A 16,796-nucleotide genomic window follows, 5' to 3' on the forward strand; every position below is an offset into this window, starting at 1 on the left:
GCAGTTAGATGAGGCTGGTGAGGGCCTCATCCTGTGAAGGTCTGTGTGTCTCCAAGGAAGGCAATTTGTGTCAATCCCTGGCCTGATGTTCCAGGGCCTACCCAGGTTCTGTGTAGAGTTTAGTTTTTGTTTGCCCACTTGGTTTTCCTTCATCTCACTGTCCTTTACCATAGGCCTGGATTTGCAGCAGTCTGTCAGATGGCCTTTGACACCTGAGTTCCTGAGCATGAGGAGTGGCTGCTCCAGGAGAAGTTGTATAAATGTCCATCAGGCCTGCTTTCACCATTTCCGTGTGAGATTGCTGAGCCAGTGTTAATTGTGGAGAGTGCCATTTTTGCAGGGTGGAAGATCCTGGCAGTGGTGGGAGAAGTCGAGGCTGTGCAGAAGGTGATGCTCAGAGTTGGATTTCGAGCTGGATTGTGTTGGTGGGGTGGAGCAACATCCAGGTGTTGTGGCAGTGATTTTTTTAACTCCTTTTTGAGAAGGAGTAGGCATTTGGCAATGGGCAGGATGGTGTTGAGTAGGAAAATAAGCGTGTTTGTGGGAAATGGAGATGCTGGGTGGAAGTTGTAGTGTGGCCTTTGCCAAGAAGTGGGGAGGAGGGGAAGAAGTGCTCTCCATGTTTACTCTGTTGGCAAATCTTGTGTTTCAATGAGCTTGAATGGGATACTTTGTGGTTTTTGTTATTGTTTTTTTGTTTGTTTGTTTGTTTTTCCTCTCCTGTATGATGGTTGCCTGTGTGACAACCATGTGTCAGGGAGTACGTCACACTCTCCCATGATTGGGGAGCTTTTGCTGAGCTCGATGATTTCTCTTCAGGCCAGCTTCCCTAGAAATCACTGAAGATTTGAAATGAAAATTTCTCTTTGAAACCAATTATCCATCCATGAATCTGTTACTTTTTCTGAGCATGCAATCGCATGCAACTGCTGATGCTACTGGTAAGTTGTTCACATGCAAAAAATATGTTTGAGACACTGGTGTCTATTGTTTTGTAGTTTAGTTGTGTTCCCTTTATGTTGGATGGACTGAACATTGCCTGGGGAATGCCTGTAGGTTTGGAGCCTTGTCGTGTACATGTTGGTACTGATGGGTTTCTCCCACTGGGAAGTGTCCGTTCCCATGGTGTCTTCGCGGAGTGAGAAATAGAGGAAATTTCTAAGGAGACTTGATCGTGTGGGTGTATTTGTTGTGCACTTGACTTCCCCTCAGTCTTTATACTCGCATAGTTGGCCACAGTGGAGATGGTACATCTCTTGTAATACGTCTCATTCCAAAAAGTGAACGTGTGTAGGGGAGCAGTTTGTGGTGTCAAATGATTTCGTAGGTGTTCCACATCAGAAGGAAATTTTTTCCATATAGCTTCCCTGGGAATCTGTAATGTTTGATGAAATAGTCATTTATAAGCAATTGTCCTGTCATTGAAGTTCCTCTTTTAATAAAGGTAAGTGTCTCCTGCCCAAATAAGATGCTTTCAAGAGAGCAATGCACAATTTTTGCTATTTAACTGCAATATGTTCATGTTGGGTGGATGGAAAGGATCCTGAGTAATGGCTGTAGTTTTAGAGCATCAGAGCCCTGCTGCCTGGTCTTGTTCGTTTCCTGTTGCTTCCCATCACAGAGTGAGCATGTGGCAGGACAGTCATGAAAGGCTGCAGTTTGTGAAAGTGAGTGAAAGACTCACCCGAGCTGTATGGAGGTCTTGGTGCCTGTTTGCAGTGGGCATCCAGGTCCTCTGGTGTGCAGTAGCTCATGAGAGAAATTCCTGGGGGAACATGATCCTCCTGAGTGCTAAGGATGCTGTACAGAGCAGAATGGAAGGCGGTGAGGAAGAGGAAGAAGAGGTCTTGCATTAGAGCAAGTCTTATCTTGATTGGAAAAGTGGTGTAGGCATTTGGAAAGCATTTTGAGAATGGAAAAAAAAAGGACAAGTAAAGAGTAGAGGAGAGGAAGAGAAGCGGATGGTTTGAAGGAGTGAAGGAAAGAAAGGAAGCATGAAGATACTGTAGGATGACTGAAAGAAGTAAGAGAAAAGGAAAGAAGGAACTGAAAGGATGAATCAAGTAAAAAGGAAGGACGTCACTGAAAGAATGAATGAACTGGAAGAGAGGTAGAGAATGAGTGAAGAAAGAACATGAGAGAAAGCAGGACAGAAGGAAGGAAGACATCGAGAAGAATGTAGGCAAGCAAGAAGCAACCAAGACTGAGAATGGAAGATAAACAAAGGAGGAAAGAGAAATAGAAGGAAGGAAAGGAAGCAAGAAAGAAATGAAAGGAAGGATGTTTTGGAAAATACGTAAAGGAAGGAAGCAAAGAAGCAAAGACGGAAGGAGGAAAGAAGTGAAAGATGGATAGTAGTGAAAGTAGGAAAGAAGACATTCAGAAGAAAATATGCAAGCAAAAGAAGCAATCAAGAGAGAGAATGGAGGAGAAGCAAAGGAGAAGAGAGATTGGAGGATGTTGTCCTCATGAGTGCTGAGGAACACTGTACAGAGCTCAATGAAAGGCCATGAGGAAGATGAAGAAGAGAGTTTGGCTGAGGTCATGGCTGTGCTTGATGGTGCGCTTGATGTTGTAGGCATTTGGACAGCGTTTTGATAAAGGAGGGGAAAAAAGTGAAGGAAGACGAAAAGGGCAAGGAGGGAAATAGAAAGGTTATGAAGGCTAATATAAAGAAAGGAAACATGACAAGTATAGAGGAAAGGAAGAGAAGCAAATGGATAGAAGGAGTAAAAGAAAGAAAGAAACCAGGAATAAGTTGTAAGACTGAAAGTAGGAATTGAAAGACTGAAAGAAAATAAAAGAAAAATAAGGAAGGAGCATGGAAAGAAAAAGGAAAAAGAAATCGAATTAGAAAATAAAAACAAAGGAATAACAATGGAAAAGAGAAAGAATGAAGGTATATCAAGAAGGAACGAAGTTGCAGAAAGAAGGAAAGAAGTGAAGAAATAAAAGAAGATGTCGAGAAGAACGCAGGCACGGAAGAAGCAAGCAGGAAAGCAAGCAAGAGAGAGAATGGAGGAGAAGCAAAGGAGGAGAGAGACGAGAAAGAAGGGAAGGAAGGAAGCAAGCAAGAAAAGAATCAAGGAGGAGCCTCCGTCGTTGTGATGCATGCAGGGCTGGCAGCCGGTCGATGTGCGGGGAGCAGTGTGTGGAGCGCACACTCCGCTCCAGACTGCAAGGAAGACTGAAAGGAAGTAAAAGAATAAAGGAAGTAACATAAGAATTAAAAAGGAAGAATAAATTGAATGAGAAAAATAATAAGAGAATAATGAAGGAACAGAGAGAAAGAATGAAGATATATGAAGAAGGAAATAAGGTTCAGAAAGAAGGAAAGAAGAGAAAAAAGGAACAAAGTGAAGAAAGTAATAGCGAGAATGAAGGAACAAAGTGAAAGAAGGAAAAAAGTGAGGGAAGGAAAGAAGTGGAAGAAGAAAAAGGGAGAAAGAAGGGAAGAAGTATGCGTGCAGAAGAAAGCATGCAAACAAGAAGGAAGCAGGAAAGCAAGCGACAGAGAGAATGGAGGAGAAGCAAAGCAGGAGAGAGACAGGAAAGGAAGCCAGCAAGGGTTGGGAGGAGCCGGTCGGTGTGCGGGGAGCGGCGTGTGGAGCGCGGCGCTGCGGGGCTATTGCCCCGTGGTTGTCGCTGCTGTCTCGGGCTGTGCTGGGCTCGGTGTCGGCGCCGTGGGCGTGGCGTGTCCCGCGAGTGGCGGGGGTGTCGTGTCCCGCGCGGCGGTGTCGGTGTCGGTGTCGGTGTCGCTGGCGTGCTGTCGGCGGCGGGCGCGAGTGAGGCGTCGGAGCACACGGTGTCGCTGCAGGCTCAGGAACGGCGCGGGAGCGGCGGGAGGGCGGCTCCGCCCCGGGGCGGCGGGAAGGGCGGCTGTGCGCGCGGGGGGAGCGGCGCGGGGCGGGCAGGAGAGCGGCGGCGGCGGCGTTGGGAGCCGTGCGGGGCGCGGGCGGCGGCGGCGGCCATGGTGGTGTGCGTGCGGGCCGTGGTGCGGGTGCTGGTGCTGCAGGCGGCCTGGGCGCTGGGCGGCGGGCAGGTGCGCTACTCGGTGCCGGAGGAAGCCAAGGGCGGCACGGTGGTGGGGCGGCTGGCGCAGGACCTGGGCCTGGAGGCGGGCGAGGCGGAGGCGCGGCGGCTGCGGCTGGTGGCGCAGGGCCGGCGGGCGAGCGTGGAGGTGAGCGGGGCGAGCGGGGCGCTGGTGGTGAGCTCGCGGCTGGACCGGGAGGAGCTGTGCGGGAAGAGCGCGCCCTGCGCCCTGCGCCTGGAGGTGCTGCTGGAGCGGCCGCTGCGCGTCTTCCACGTGGAGGTGGAGGTCACCGACATCAACGACAATGCGCCCATCTTCCCCGCCTCACTGGTAAACCTCAGTTTATCGGAAAACTCGCCTCCCGATTCCCGTTTCCCGCTGGAGGGCGCGTCGGATGCGGATATCGGAGCCAACGCGCAGCTCTCCTATACCCTCAGCCCCAGCGAGCACTTCGCTTTGGATTTGCAGAAATCGGAGGATGATACCGAGTCGTTATTCTTGGTGCTGAGGCGACCGCTGGACCGCGAGTCGTTGGCCGAGAACCGTCTGGTGCTGACGGCGATTGACGGGGGCAGGCCGTCGCTGACGGGCACGGTGGAGCTGTTGGTGTCGGTGCTGGATGTTAACGACAACGTGCCCCAGTTCGACCAGTCGGTCTATAAAGTGCGGCTGCCGGAAAATAGTGAACAGGGCAGTTTTGTGCTCAGAGTAAATGCCACCGATTTAGATGAAGGCTCCAATAAGAACATCTCGTATTCTCTTCAGAGCTTGTTTCCTCAGGATGGAAGAGACATGTTTGAAATTCACAAAACGAGCGGAGAGATTCATCTGAGAGGTTCTTTAGATTTTGAGGACGTTAGACTGTATCGCCTACAAGTGGATGCAAAGGACATGGGAAACCCACCGCTGTCGGGTCACTGCAAGGTGGTGGTGGAGGTGCTGGACGTGAACGACAACGCGCCCGAGGTGTGGGTGACGTCGCTGTCGGTGCCGGTGCCCGAGGACGCGTCGGTGGGGACGGTGGTGGCGCTGCTGAGCGTGTCGGACCGGGACTCGGGGGCGAACGGGCGGGTGCGCTGCGCGGTGTGGCCGCCGGCGCCGTTCGGGCTGGTGGCGACGTTCGCGGGCTCGTACTCGCTGGTGCTGCGGGAGGCGCTGGACCGGGAGCGGGTGTCGGAGTACGAGGTGGAGGTGCGGGCGGAGGACGGCGGGGCGCCGCCGCTGCGCGCCAGCCGCGGGCTGCGGGTGCCGGTGTCGGACGTGAACGACAACGCGCCGGCGTTCGCGCAGGCCGTGTACACGGTGCTGGCGCGGGAGAACAACGCGGCGGGCGCGGAGCTGGCGCGGCTGTGGGCGCGGGACCCGGACGAGGCGGGCAACGGGCGCGTGAGCTACTCGGTGGCGGAGGGCGGCGCGGGCGCGGGCGCGGGGTCGGGCGCGGGGTCGGGCGCGGGGTCGGGGTCGGGGTGGCGTCCGGCGTCGAGCTACGTGTCGGTGGACGCGGAGAGCGGGCGGCTGTGGGCGCTGCGGCCCCTGGACTACGAGGAGCTGCAGGTGCTGCAGTTCGAGGTGCGTGCGGTGGACGCGGGCGAGCCGCCGCTGTGCGGCAACGCCACGGTGCAGCTGTTCGTGGTGGACGAGAACGACAACGCGCCGGCGCTGCTCCCGCCTGCCGGCGGCGGGCCGGGGCCCTGGGCTGCGGGCGAGGCGTCGGCGCCGGGGTCGGCGCCGGGGTCGCTGTGGGCGTGGGCGGCGTGGGGGGCGCCGGCGGGGCAGGTGGTGGCGAAGATCCGCGCGGTGGACGCGGACTCGGGCTACAACGCGTGGCTGCGCTACGAGCTGTGGGAGCCGCGGGGCAAGGGCCCGTTCCGCGTGGGGCTGTACAGCGGCGAGGTGAGCACGGCGCGGGCGCTGGAGGAGGCGGACGGCCCGCGGCAGAGGCTGCTGATCGTGGTGCGGGACCACGGGGAGCCGTCGCGCTCGGCCACGGCCACGCTGAGCGTGTCGCTGGTGGAGGGCGCCGAGGCGGCGCTGTCGGCGGCGGCGGCGGGGGCGGGGGCGTCGTCGTCGGGGGCGGGGCTGCGGCCGGCGGCGGGCGCGGAGGGCGGCGCGGCGGCGGCGGCGGCGGCGGCGGCGACGAACGTGTGGCTGGTGGTGGCCATCTGCGCGGTGTCGAGCCTGTTCCTGCTGGCGGTGGTGCTGTACGGGGCGTCGCGCTGGGCGCCGCGGGCGGCCGTGCTGGCGGGGCCCGGGCCGGCGACGCTGGTGTGCGCCAGCGAGGTGGGCAGCTGGTCGTACTCGCAGCGCCAGAGCCGGAGCCTGTGCGTGGCGGACGGCGCGGGCAAGAGCGACCTGATGGTTTTCAGCCCCAACTGCCCGCCGCCGCCCGGCCCCGCGGCAGAAAACGGTTCTGCCGAGAAGGGACCTTCGCTCTCCCCGTACTCCTCAGGCACGGTAGGTTGCCCCTTGTTTTTCATTTTTATTCATTTATTTATTTTTCTTTACCAGTTCTTTTGTTTTCCGATGGTATTTCACGGCAGGATGGTCATTGAAACGATGTACTTTTGGAAGAAATTTTACTTGGATTTTCCTCACAACATGGTCTCTGCAAAAGAGGTGTCTACTTGTGTTGAAAACACACATTCGAGAATGGGGGATCAAGGGTGCCTAAAGTGAATGCTGAGGCAAAATGGTCTCAGAGTGTTCCTGGGCAAGACCCTTTTCCAGGCTTGAAGTGAGAAGATTTGAAGGTCTTGCCTGTGTTGAGAATAGTATGTGGTGTTGAAATGCCCAGAATGCCACTTGAGGTTATATGCCTTGTGAGAATTTTCACTGCATCAGTTGTGAATCCCTCTCTCTCCTCTGGGTTGTGTTGAGCAAGACGGAAATAAAGCACTCATTGGAGAGAAGTGGACCAGGAAGTGGAGTGGGTGATTTGTCTTGAAAAAGGGATTTGTCGTCGTTGGGTGGAGGTCTGATGTTGAGTTAGATGATGTTGCAGAGGGCCTTGTCTGTGCAGGTGAAAATGTATCAGAGGAAGTGAGTTTGACTTCTTTCCTATCCTGCTGTTGCTTAGCTTCTGTGTAGAGCTGCAGTTGCTCGTGATTACTATGCCTCTGCTCTCAGCAAGGCAGGCTGGTTTCCCCTGTCTTTTCCTATGCTTCTTGATGATAGATAACCTTTTTCACTCTGTTTACTGCCAGAAACTCATTGTTAAAGTGGAAGATACAGCAAAAATAATATATATTTATCCCATTTTGAGCATGCTTTTTCTGTAGTTTGCAATAGAGAGGTAGAAGAGCAGAGCAGGAGGATAGAGCAATAAACAGGGCAACAGAGAACTGTTTTTCTGCATCCTGCAAAGTGTTTTGTTTGAGGACAGCTTCAGAGGATCTGACTGTGCCAGTTACATGCATTCTGTGGTGACCGGCCTGTCCTGTGTCCTGGGAGTGCTGGTAAATATGATCGGATGGTTTCCTTGTGCCCAGCTCATGCTCATTGCAGCTGGGTGCAGTTGGTGGGTTGTCTGATGCTCATGAGACAGCGGTGTTGGAGTCTTCGTACTTTTCACACAAGCCTTGTAATGGAATGGGAGATGGGAGAACACTTTTGGTGTTCTACTCATTCTACTTCCACTGCACTGCTATTCGTTTTTTTGGAATTGTGTGTAATCCCTTTATGATGTTTTTTTAACTGTTGCAAATATGTTGATCCCATCAGTTCCTGGTTTGGAACTTCTTATGGAGGCTAGCTGTTCAGTTTTTGATATTTATTTATTTATTTATTTTCTGATAGAATAAAATCAGTGCCGATCTTGCTTCGTGGTTTCACAACATGGGCTCCCGAAATCCTGTTTCTTACTGGTGTACAACATTTCCACCTGAGATTGCTGAAGCAGTGGATGATATGAAAAGTGGTGGTGGTCCTGTAGGCATTATTCTTTCTCATTCCGTTCATACTTGAAACCTTTTGACTTAAAATGATTTTAATGTTTGTTTGTTATTTAGTGGGTGGAGTGGTAATACCCTAATGATGTTTTTTTGAAGTTTTCTATCTGTGCTGGCATGCATCTAAGAGCTCCTCATCTACTGGTTTGGAAATACTCTCCTGGAGATCTGATTTCCCAGGGTGCAGGACAGAATATGCCATTAGACGACATGGAGAAGAGGCCTGGCACACTGTGCTCCTCAGCTAGGAGCCTCTCTGAATTCCCAGAAATTCATCTGTGATCTCTTACTGAGGATGAGAGGCAGTGTGTTATTCATGCTGCCACACAACTGAGTTGCTCTTGTGTGTTTGGAGGCTTTGCCTGATGTTTTTTCTGGGGATCCCCTTCTTGCATATGGATTTAACTCGAGTAAGCTGAGAGCATGGCAGCATGGTTTATGTAGGATGGGACCTGGGGGGTCTCAAAGGAAGCAAATGGGGATGTGAAGGCCATGTGTGAAGAACGATAAGCTTCCTAAGGGCCCTGTGCAGTCAAGTTCTGCATGTCCTCAGTCCCTGTTGTTCTTGTGGCATTCCTGCTTGTGAACACATCTGTCATTGATGCCTTTAATCATGTCTGCCCGAATGTGGAGTATTGTTGCTCAGGCAGGAGCTTTTCCCACTATTGACAATTCTCCCCAAATTGTCGGAAGTTCCCCAAGATATCCCCTCTACTCGTATTGTTGGGAGGGACAGGAAGAAGTGCTGTTTGTATTCTCAGTGTTGTCCAGACCTTGTGGTCCAATGAAGTAGGATGGGATCCTTTGGTTTTCTTCTCTCCTGTAACGAAAATTTCCCACTCACCACTCTGCTATTGTTCCTCTCTCATATTGGAAATCTATTGGTAATAATGGATGAGATATAGTCTGCTGAGTCTCAACTGCCAGAGAAGACACTTGGACAGTTGGCTGTGAGTGTGGGTGCTGGCTTCTGCACTGTTGAGAGTGGAGGTTGTCGTTCAGAGCATGTCATTGGCTTTCAGGTCTGCCTCTTGTTTCCCATGTGATAGGATCTTAAGGTACCTTGTGCTGAAGGTGACACGTGGACGTCCGTGGTTTCCTTGCTGAGAGCAGGATGAACACTGCAGTTAGATGAGGCTGGTGAGGGCCTCATCCTGTGAAGGTCTGTGTGTCTCCAAGGAAGGCAATTTGTGTCAATCCCTGGCCTGATGTTCCAGGGCCTTCCCAGGCTCTACATAGAGTTTTGTTTTTGTCTTTCCAGTTGGTTTTCCTTCATCTCACTGTTCTGTACCATAGGCCTGGATTTGCATCAGTCTGTTAGATGGCCTTTGACTCCTGTGTTCCTGAGCATGAGGAGTGGCTGCTCCAGCAGAAGCTGTTGTTGTCCTTCGGGTCAGCTTTCACCATTTCCATGTGAGATTACTGAGCCAGTGTTAATCGTTGTGAGTGTCATTTGTGCAGTGTGGAAGATCCTGGCAGTGGTGGGAGAAGGCGAGGGTGATGCTCAGAGTTGGATTTGGAGCGGGATTGTATTGTTGGGGTGGAGCATCATCTAGGTGTTGTGGCAGTGATTTTGGAAGCGGCATGGAATGTGGGCGGGCATTTGGCAATGGGCAGGATGGTGTTGAGTGAGAAATGAGCCTTGTGCGTGTGAAATAGTGATGCTGGGTGGAAGCTGGAGTGTGGCCTTTGCCAAGAAGTGGGGAGGAGGGGAAGAAGTGCCCTCGCGTGTTTATGATGTTGGCGAAGGTTTTGTTTTGATGAGTTGGAATGAGATCCTTTGGTTTTCTTCTCTCCTGCATGAAAGCTTCCTTGTTTATTTCTGTTCAGCCCAGCTTCCCTAGAAACACACTGATAACTTTAAATGAGAATGTCTCTTTTAAACCAGTTCCCCATCCTATAATCTGTTCATTCTCCTGAGCAAGTAATCACTGATGCTGCAGGTCACTCATTCACCTGCAAAGAATATGTTTTTGAGAGACAAAAGTATGTATTTTCTGCTTTTCAGTTGTGTTCTCATTTGTTTGGATGGACTGAACATTGCCTGGGAAACACCTGTAGTCTTGGAGCCTTCTGGTGAATACATGGGTACCAATGGGGAGAACAGTTTCTCCCATGTGCAAGAGTCCCTTCCCCTGGTGTCTGCCTGGTATCAGAAATAGAGGACATTTCTAAGGAGACATGATGGGGTGTGTATTTTGTGCATTTGACTTCCTCAGTCTGTGCACTTGCATAGTTGGCCTTGGTCGAGATGGTGCATCTCTTGTAATACGGCTCATTCCAAAACATGAGCGTGTGAATTGGAAGCAGTGCATGGTGTCCAATGACTTCGAAGGTGTCACATAGCTGAAGGAAATTTTTCCATCCACTTTCCCCAGAAATCTGTGATAACGTTTAAAGAAATTGTGCTTTATAGGCCATTCTCTTCTCATGGAAATGCTTCTTTTTCTAAACAAGTAAGCACTGATCTTACAGGTAAGTGACTCGTACTCCGAGAAGATATGTTCAAGAGGGCAATGCATGAGTTCCTGCTATTTAACTGCAATATGTTTATGTTGGATGGACAGAAAGTAGCCTGGGTAATGTCTTCAGGTTTGGAGCAGCAGAGTCCTGTTGCTTGATCTCGTTCCTTTCCTATTGCTTCCCAGCTCAGTGTGAGCAGGTGTCAGGAAAGACATGTAGAGGAGGAATACTTCCGCTTTTCTCTGGGGGCATGTGTTGCTGGTTGAGGTATTTTGTTTCAGTGAAAAAGCAGTGGTGTTACCTTCATGGAGTTGCTGTGTTTTGTGATGGTTGGCTCTTGTTATGGAGGAGATGTTTCTGGTGGGAGTAATTGCTCTGTGTCCTGAGGTTCTTGCTGCTGGAATGTTCTGGCAGTGGATGTGTACCTGAAAAGCTAAGCAAGAGCTCACCGTTTGGCTTGCGGTTGGCAAGTGAGCTGCACCAAAGAGTCTTCCTTGGAGTGTGTGGTTGTGTGAGAGATCTGCATTTGCTTCATGCTTTTTCCCCTTCTTGGAGGATTTGCATGCTGGGTTATGATGGATCTGAGCTACTGAATGAAAGACTCACCTGAACTGAGTCCTTGGAACCTGCTTGCAGTGGGCATCCTGCTCTGCAGTAGCCTACTGAGAGGAGTAGAGCGAGTTCTCTCGAGGAGTAATTCCCGAGGGGATGTCATCCTCGTGAGTGCTGAGGGACACTATACAGAGCTGAATGGAAGGCTGTGAGGAAGATGAAGAGAGCTTGACTGAGGTCATGTCTGTGCTTGATGGTGATGCAGGCATTTGGACCGCGTTTTGATAAAGCAGGAAAAAAAAAAAAAAAAGTGAAGGAAGAAGAAAATAGGTCAAGGAGGCAAAGGGAAAGGTTAAGAAGGTTAATGCAGGGAAGGGAAACATGAATATTAAAGAGGAGAGGAAGAGAAACAGATGGATAGAAGGAGTGAAGGAAAGAAGAAAACCAGGAAGAAGTTGTAAGAATAAAAGAAGGAACTGAAAGACTGAAAGGAAGTAAAAGAAAAAAAGAAGTAACATAGGAAGTAAAAAGGAAGAAGAAATCGAATGAAAAAAAATACGAATTACGAAGGAACAGAGAAAAAGAATGAAAATATATGAAGAAGAAAATAAGGTTCAGAAAGAAGGAAAGAAGTGAAAGAGGCGTCGGAGCACACGGTGTCGCTGCAGGCTCAGGAACGGCGCGGGAGCGGCGGGAGGGCGGCTCCGCCCCGGGGCGGCGGGAAGGGCGGCTGTGCGCGCGGGGGGAGCGGCGCGGGGCGGGCAGGAGAGCGGCGGCGGCGGCGTTGGGAGCCGTGCGGGGCGCGGGCGGCGGCGGCGGCCATGGTGGTGTGCATGCGGGCCGTGGTGCGGGTGCTGGTGCTGCAGGCGGCCTGGGCGCTGGGCGGCGGGCAGGTGCGCTACTCGGTGCCGGAGGAAGCCAAGGGCGGCACGGTGGTGGGGCGGCTGGCGCAGGACCTGGGCCTGGAGGCGGGCGAGGCGGAGGCGCGGCGGCTGCGGCTGGTGGCGCAGGGCCGGCGGGCGAGCGTGGAGGTGAGCGGGGCGAGCGGGGCGCTGGTGGTGAGCTCGCGGCTGGACCGGGAGGAGCTGTGCGGGAAGAGCGCGCCCTGCGCCCTGCGCCTGGAGGTGCTGCTGGAGCGGCCGCTGCGCGTCTTCCACGTGGAGGTGGAGGTCACCGACATCAACGACAATGCGCCCATCTTCCCCGCCTCACTGGTAAACCTCAGTTTATCGGAAAACTCGCCTCCCGATTCCCGTTTCCCGCTGGAGGGCGCGTCGGATGCGGATATCGGAGCCAACGCGCAGCTCTCCTATACCCTCAGCCCCAGCGAGCACTTCGCTTTGGATTTGCAGAAATCGGAGGATGATACCGAGTCGTTATTCTTGGTGCTGAGGCGACCGCTGGACCGCGAGTCGTTGGCCGAGAACCGTCTGGTGCTGACGGCGATTGACGGGGGCAGGCCGTCGCTGACGGGCACGGTGGAGCTGTTGGTGTCGGTGCTGGATGTTAACGACAACGTGCCCCAGTTCGACCAGTCGGTCTATAAAGTGCGGCTGCCGGAAAATAGTGAACAGGGCAGTTTTGTGCTCAGAGTAAATGCCACCGATTTAGATGAAGGCTCCAATAAGAACATCTCGTATTCTCTTCAGAGCTTGTTTCCTCAGGATGGAAGAGACATGTTTGAAATTCACAAAACGAGCGGAGAGATTCATCTGAGAGGTTCTTTAGATTTTGAGGACGTTAGACTGTATCGCCTACAAGTGGATGCAAAGGACATGGGAAACCCACCGCTGTCGGGTCACTGCAAGGTGGTGGTGGAGGTGCTGGACGTGAACGACAACGCGCCCGAGGTGTGGGTGACGTCGCTGTCGGTGCCGGTGCCCGAGGACGCGTCGGTGGGGACGGTGGTGGCGCTGCTGAGCGTGTCGGACCGGGACTCGGGGGCGAACGGGCGGGTGCGCTGCGCGGTGTGGCCGCCGGCGCCGTTCGGGCTGGTGGCGACGTTCGCGGGCTCGTACTCGCTGGTGCTGCGGGAGGCGCTGGACCGGGAGCGGGTGTCGGAGTACGAGGTGGAGGTGCGGGCGGAGGACGGCGGGGCGCCGCCGCTGCGCGCCAGCCGCGGGCTGCGGGTGCCGGTGTCGGACGTGAACGACAACGCGCCGGCGTTCGCGCAGGCCGTGTACACGGTGCTGGCGCGGGAGAACAACGCGGCGGGCGCGGAGCTGGCGCGGCTGTGGGCGCGGGACCCGGACGAGGCGGGCAACGGGCGCGTGAGCTACTCGGTGGCGGAGGGCGGCGCGGGCGCGGGCGCGGGGTCGGGCGCGGGGTCGGGCGCGGGGTCGGGGTCGGGGTGGCGTCCGGCGTCGAGCTACGTGTCGGTGGACGCGGAGAGCGGGCGGCTGTGGGCGCTGCGGCCCCTGGACTACGAGGAGCTGCAGGTGCTGCAGTTCGAGGTGCGTGCGGTGGACGCGGGCGAGCCGCCGCTGTGCGGCAACGCCACGGTGCAGCTGTTCGTGGTGGACGAGAACGACAACGCGCCGGCGCTGCTCCCGCCTGCCGGCGGCGGGCCGGGGCCCTGGGCTGCGGGCGAGGCGTCGGCGTCGGCGCCGGGGTCGCTGTGGGCGTGGGCGGCGTGGGGGGCGCCGGCGGGGCAGGTGGTGGCGAAGATCCGCGCGGTGGACGCGGACTCGGGCTACAACGCGTGGCTGCGCTACGAGCTGTGGGAGCCGCGGGGCAAGGGCCCGTTCCGCGTGGGGCTGTACAGCGGCGAGGTGAGCACGGCGCGGGCGCTGGAGGAGGCGGACGGCCCGCGGCAGAGGCTGCTGATCGTGGTGCGGGACCACGGGGAGCCGTCGCGCTCGGCCACGGCCACGCTGAGCGTGTCGCTGGTGGAGGGCGCCGAGGCGGCGCTGTCGGCGGCGGGGGCGGGGGCGGGGGCGTCGTCGTCGGGGGCGGGGCTGCGGCCGGCGGCGGGCGCGGAGGGCGGCGCGGCGGCGGCGGCGGCGGCGACGAACGTGTGGCTGGTGGTGGCCATCTGCGCGGTGTCGAGCCTGTTCCTGCTGGCGGTGGTGCTGTACGGGGCGTCGCGCTGGGCGCCGCGGGCGGCCGTGCTGGCGGGGCCCGGGCCGGCGACGCTGGTGTGCGCCAGCGAGGTGGGCAGCTGGTCGTACTCGCAGCGCCAGAGCCGGAGCCTGTGCGTGGCGGACGGCGCGGGCAAGAGCGACCTGATGGTTTTCAGCCCCAACTGCCCGCCGCCGCCCGGCCCCGCGGCAGAAAACGGTTCTGCCGAGAAGGGACCTTCGCTCTCCCCGTACTCCTCAGGCACGGTAGGTTGCCCCTTGTTTTTTTTTTTTTTTTTTTTTTTTTTTTTTCCCGCTTCTTGTGTTTTGTTTTCCGATGATATTTCATGGCACGATGGTCATTGAAATGATGTGCTTGTGGAAGTAATTTTACTTGGATTTTCCTCACCACATGGTCTCTGCAAATCTTGTTGGTTCCTGGTGTGTAGCGTGTCTGCTGGAGACTGTTCAAGGACTGCGGTCCAGGAAGGACCAACATGGTCTGGTTGTGACTGTGCACCCAGTACTACTGAAAGCCCTTTAAGTAGCTGATTGCTACATCTACTGTAGTTGTTATTTTGTTTTCTTCAGGGCCATTTAGAAAATATCTTGTGTAGCTGGAAAACCTGAACAGTCCTCGCCTCATGTTTTCGGATAAGTGATGCTGTGAAGTCCTCTATCCATGCAGGATGCTGCAAAGCTCTTGCACCGTCTGACACCGATGCCATGATGTTCGTGTCTCACTCCTTCCCCAACAGGGTTGTCATCTCTCAGAATGAAGTCAATACTCATTGACGTTAGCTGTCATTACATCTCTTTTTGAAGGAGGCACACTGGCCTGTTTTGATGTTCTTTCAGTGAATCTGCAAGTGAATCTGCAAGATGGTCCCTGTGCAAATGGGACCATTGGTAGGGTTTTGCAGGTTTCAAATCTGTCATTGCTGGGAAGGGTGTGTGAAAGTTGGAGTGAGCATTGTGTTGGGAAGGGAAAGTGTGTCACCTGGTGGAGGTGAATGTGGCAATGGCACTGAATGGGACCTGGCCTTATTCTGAAGTGAACCGTGACCTCTGGGGGGGAAGTCCCACTGCCTCAGGGAAAAGGAAATCAATAGTCTGCATTGCATGCCATAAGAGAATGAGGAGAGATGTCTACTTGTGTTGAAAACACACATACGAGAATGGGGGATCAAGGGTGCCTAAAGCGATTCCGTGAGCAGAGTGGTCTCAGAGCGTTCCTGGGCAAGACGCTTTTCCAGGGTTGAAGTGACATGATGTGAAGGTCCTGCCTATCTTGAGAAGAAAATCAATGGTAATTGTGCTTAGAGCTTTCATGACATGGGTTCCATGAATGCTGCTTCTTACTGGCATGCAGTATTTCCACCTGAGATTTCTGAAGGACTGGTGATACAAACAGTGGTGGTGGTCCTGTAGGCACTATTCTTTCTCATTCAGTTCGTACTTGAAACCTGTGTAGTAAAAATGATTTTATAGTTTGTTTGTTATTTGATGGGTGGGGTGGTAATCTGCTTATCATGGTTTTTGAGATTTTCCATCTGCGTTAGCATGCATCCAAGTGCTCCTCAATCCTGGTTTGGAAATTCTGTCCTGGAGATCTGATTTCACAGGGTGAAGGATAGAGTATACCAGAGGACTACGTGGAGAAGAAGCCTGGCACACTGTGCTTTTTCAGCCAGGAGCCTCTCTGAATTCCTATAAATTCAGCTGTGAGCTCTTTCTGAGGATGAGAGGCAGTGTTTTATTCATGCTTCCACATGCCTTTCTTACTCTGTGTGTTTCGAGTCTTTGCCTGGTATTTTCCCTGCAGATCCCCTTCCTGCCTGTGGATGAAGCTTGAGTAAGTTGAGAGCATGGCAGCATGTTTTATGTAGAATGGAACCTCAGGGGCCTCCAGTCAAGTGACTGGAGACAGCAAGGCCATATATGAAGAACGATGAGCTTCCTGAGGGTCCTGTGCAATCAAGTTCTGCTTGTTCTCACTCCTTGATGTTGTGATGTTTCTGCTTGTGAAGGTATCTTCATAGGCACCTTTAATCATGTCTGTCTGAAGGTGGAGTGTTGTTGCTCAGACAGGACCTTTTCCCACTACTGATGATTCTTCCTGAGTTGTCAAAATGTCACTGGAGTCTTCCCTCTGGTTGTATTCTTGAGATAGACAGGACGAAGTGCTGTCTGTATTCTCAATGTTGTCCAGAGCTTGTGTTTCAATGAAGTGGACTGGAATACTATAGTTTTCATTTCTCCTGCAATGAAAATATCCGACTCCCCACTCTACTTTTTTTCATCTCCCATATTGGAAATCCGTTGGTAACGGTGGATGAGATGTAGTCTGTTGAGTTGTGGCTGCTGACAGAGGGCAGACGCTTGTGTAGTTGGCCGTGTGTGTGTTGGTGCTGTTCTTTGCAATGTTCAGAGCAGAGGTTGTCATTGAGAGAATGCCATTGGCTTTCAGGTCTGCCTCATGCTTCCCATGTGATAGGATCTTAAGGTACCTTGTGTTGAAGGTGACACGTGGACGTCCGTGGTTTCCTTGCTGAGAGCAGGATGAATACTGCAGTTAGATGAGGCTGGTGAGGGCCTCATCCTGTGAAGGTCTGTGTGTCTCCAAGGAAGGCAATTTGTGTCAATTCCTGGCCTGATGTTCCAGGGCCTTCCCAGGCTCTACGTAGAGTTTTGTTTTTGTCTTTCCACTTGGTTTTCCTTCATCTCACTCTTCTGTACTAG

General features: G+C 53.6%; 1 protein-coding gene and 2 pseudogenes across 3 annotated transcripts in view; all 3 read left to right on the top strand.

Moving 5' to 3' along the window:
• LOC311444612 (protocadherin alpha-C2-like) overlaps positions 1-16,796 on the top strand; it is a 147,905-nt gene that overhangs the window by 26,694 nt on the left and 104,415 nt on the right. The gene's annotated exons all lie outside the window — the stretch shown is intronic.
• On the top strand, positions 3,934-6,976 carry LOC311444617 (protocadherin alpha-6 pseudogene; annotated as a pseudogene). The gene has a single exon. The product of its transcript is annotated as a protocadherin alpha-6 pseudogene (transcript).
• LOC311444382 (protocadherin alpha-6 pseudogene) lies at positions 11,817-14,667 on the top strand (annotated as a pseudogene). Its single transcript has one exon. The product of its transcript is annotated as a protocadherin alpha-6 pseudogene (transcript).

This window comes from Aythya ferina (genome assembly GCF_964211825.1).
Source record: "Aythya ferina genome assembly, chromosome: 14".
Classification (NCBI taxonomy): Eukaryota; Metazoa; Chordata; class Aves; order Anseriformes; family Anatidae; genus Aythya; species Aythya ferina.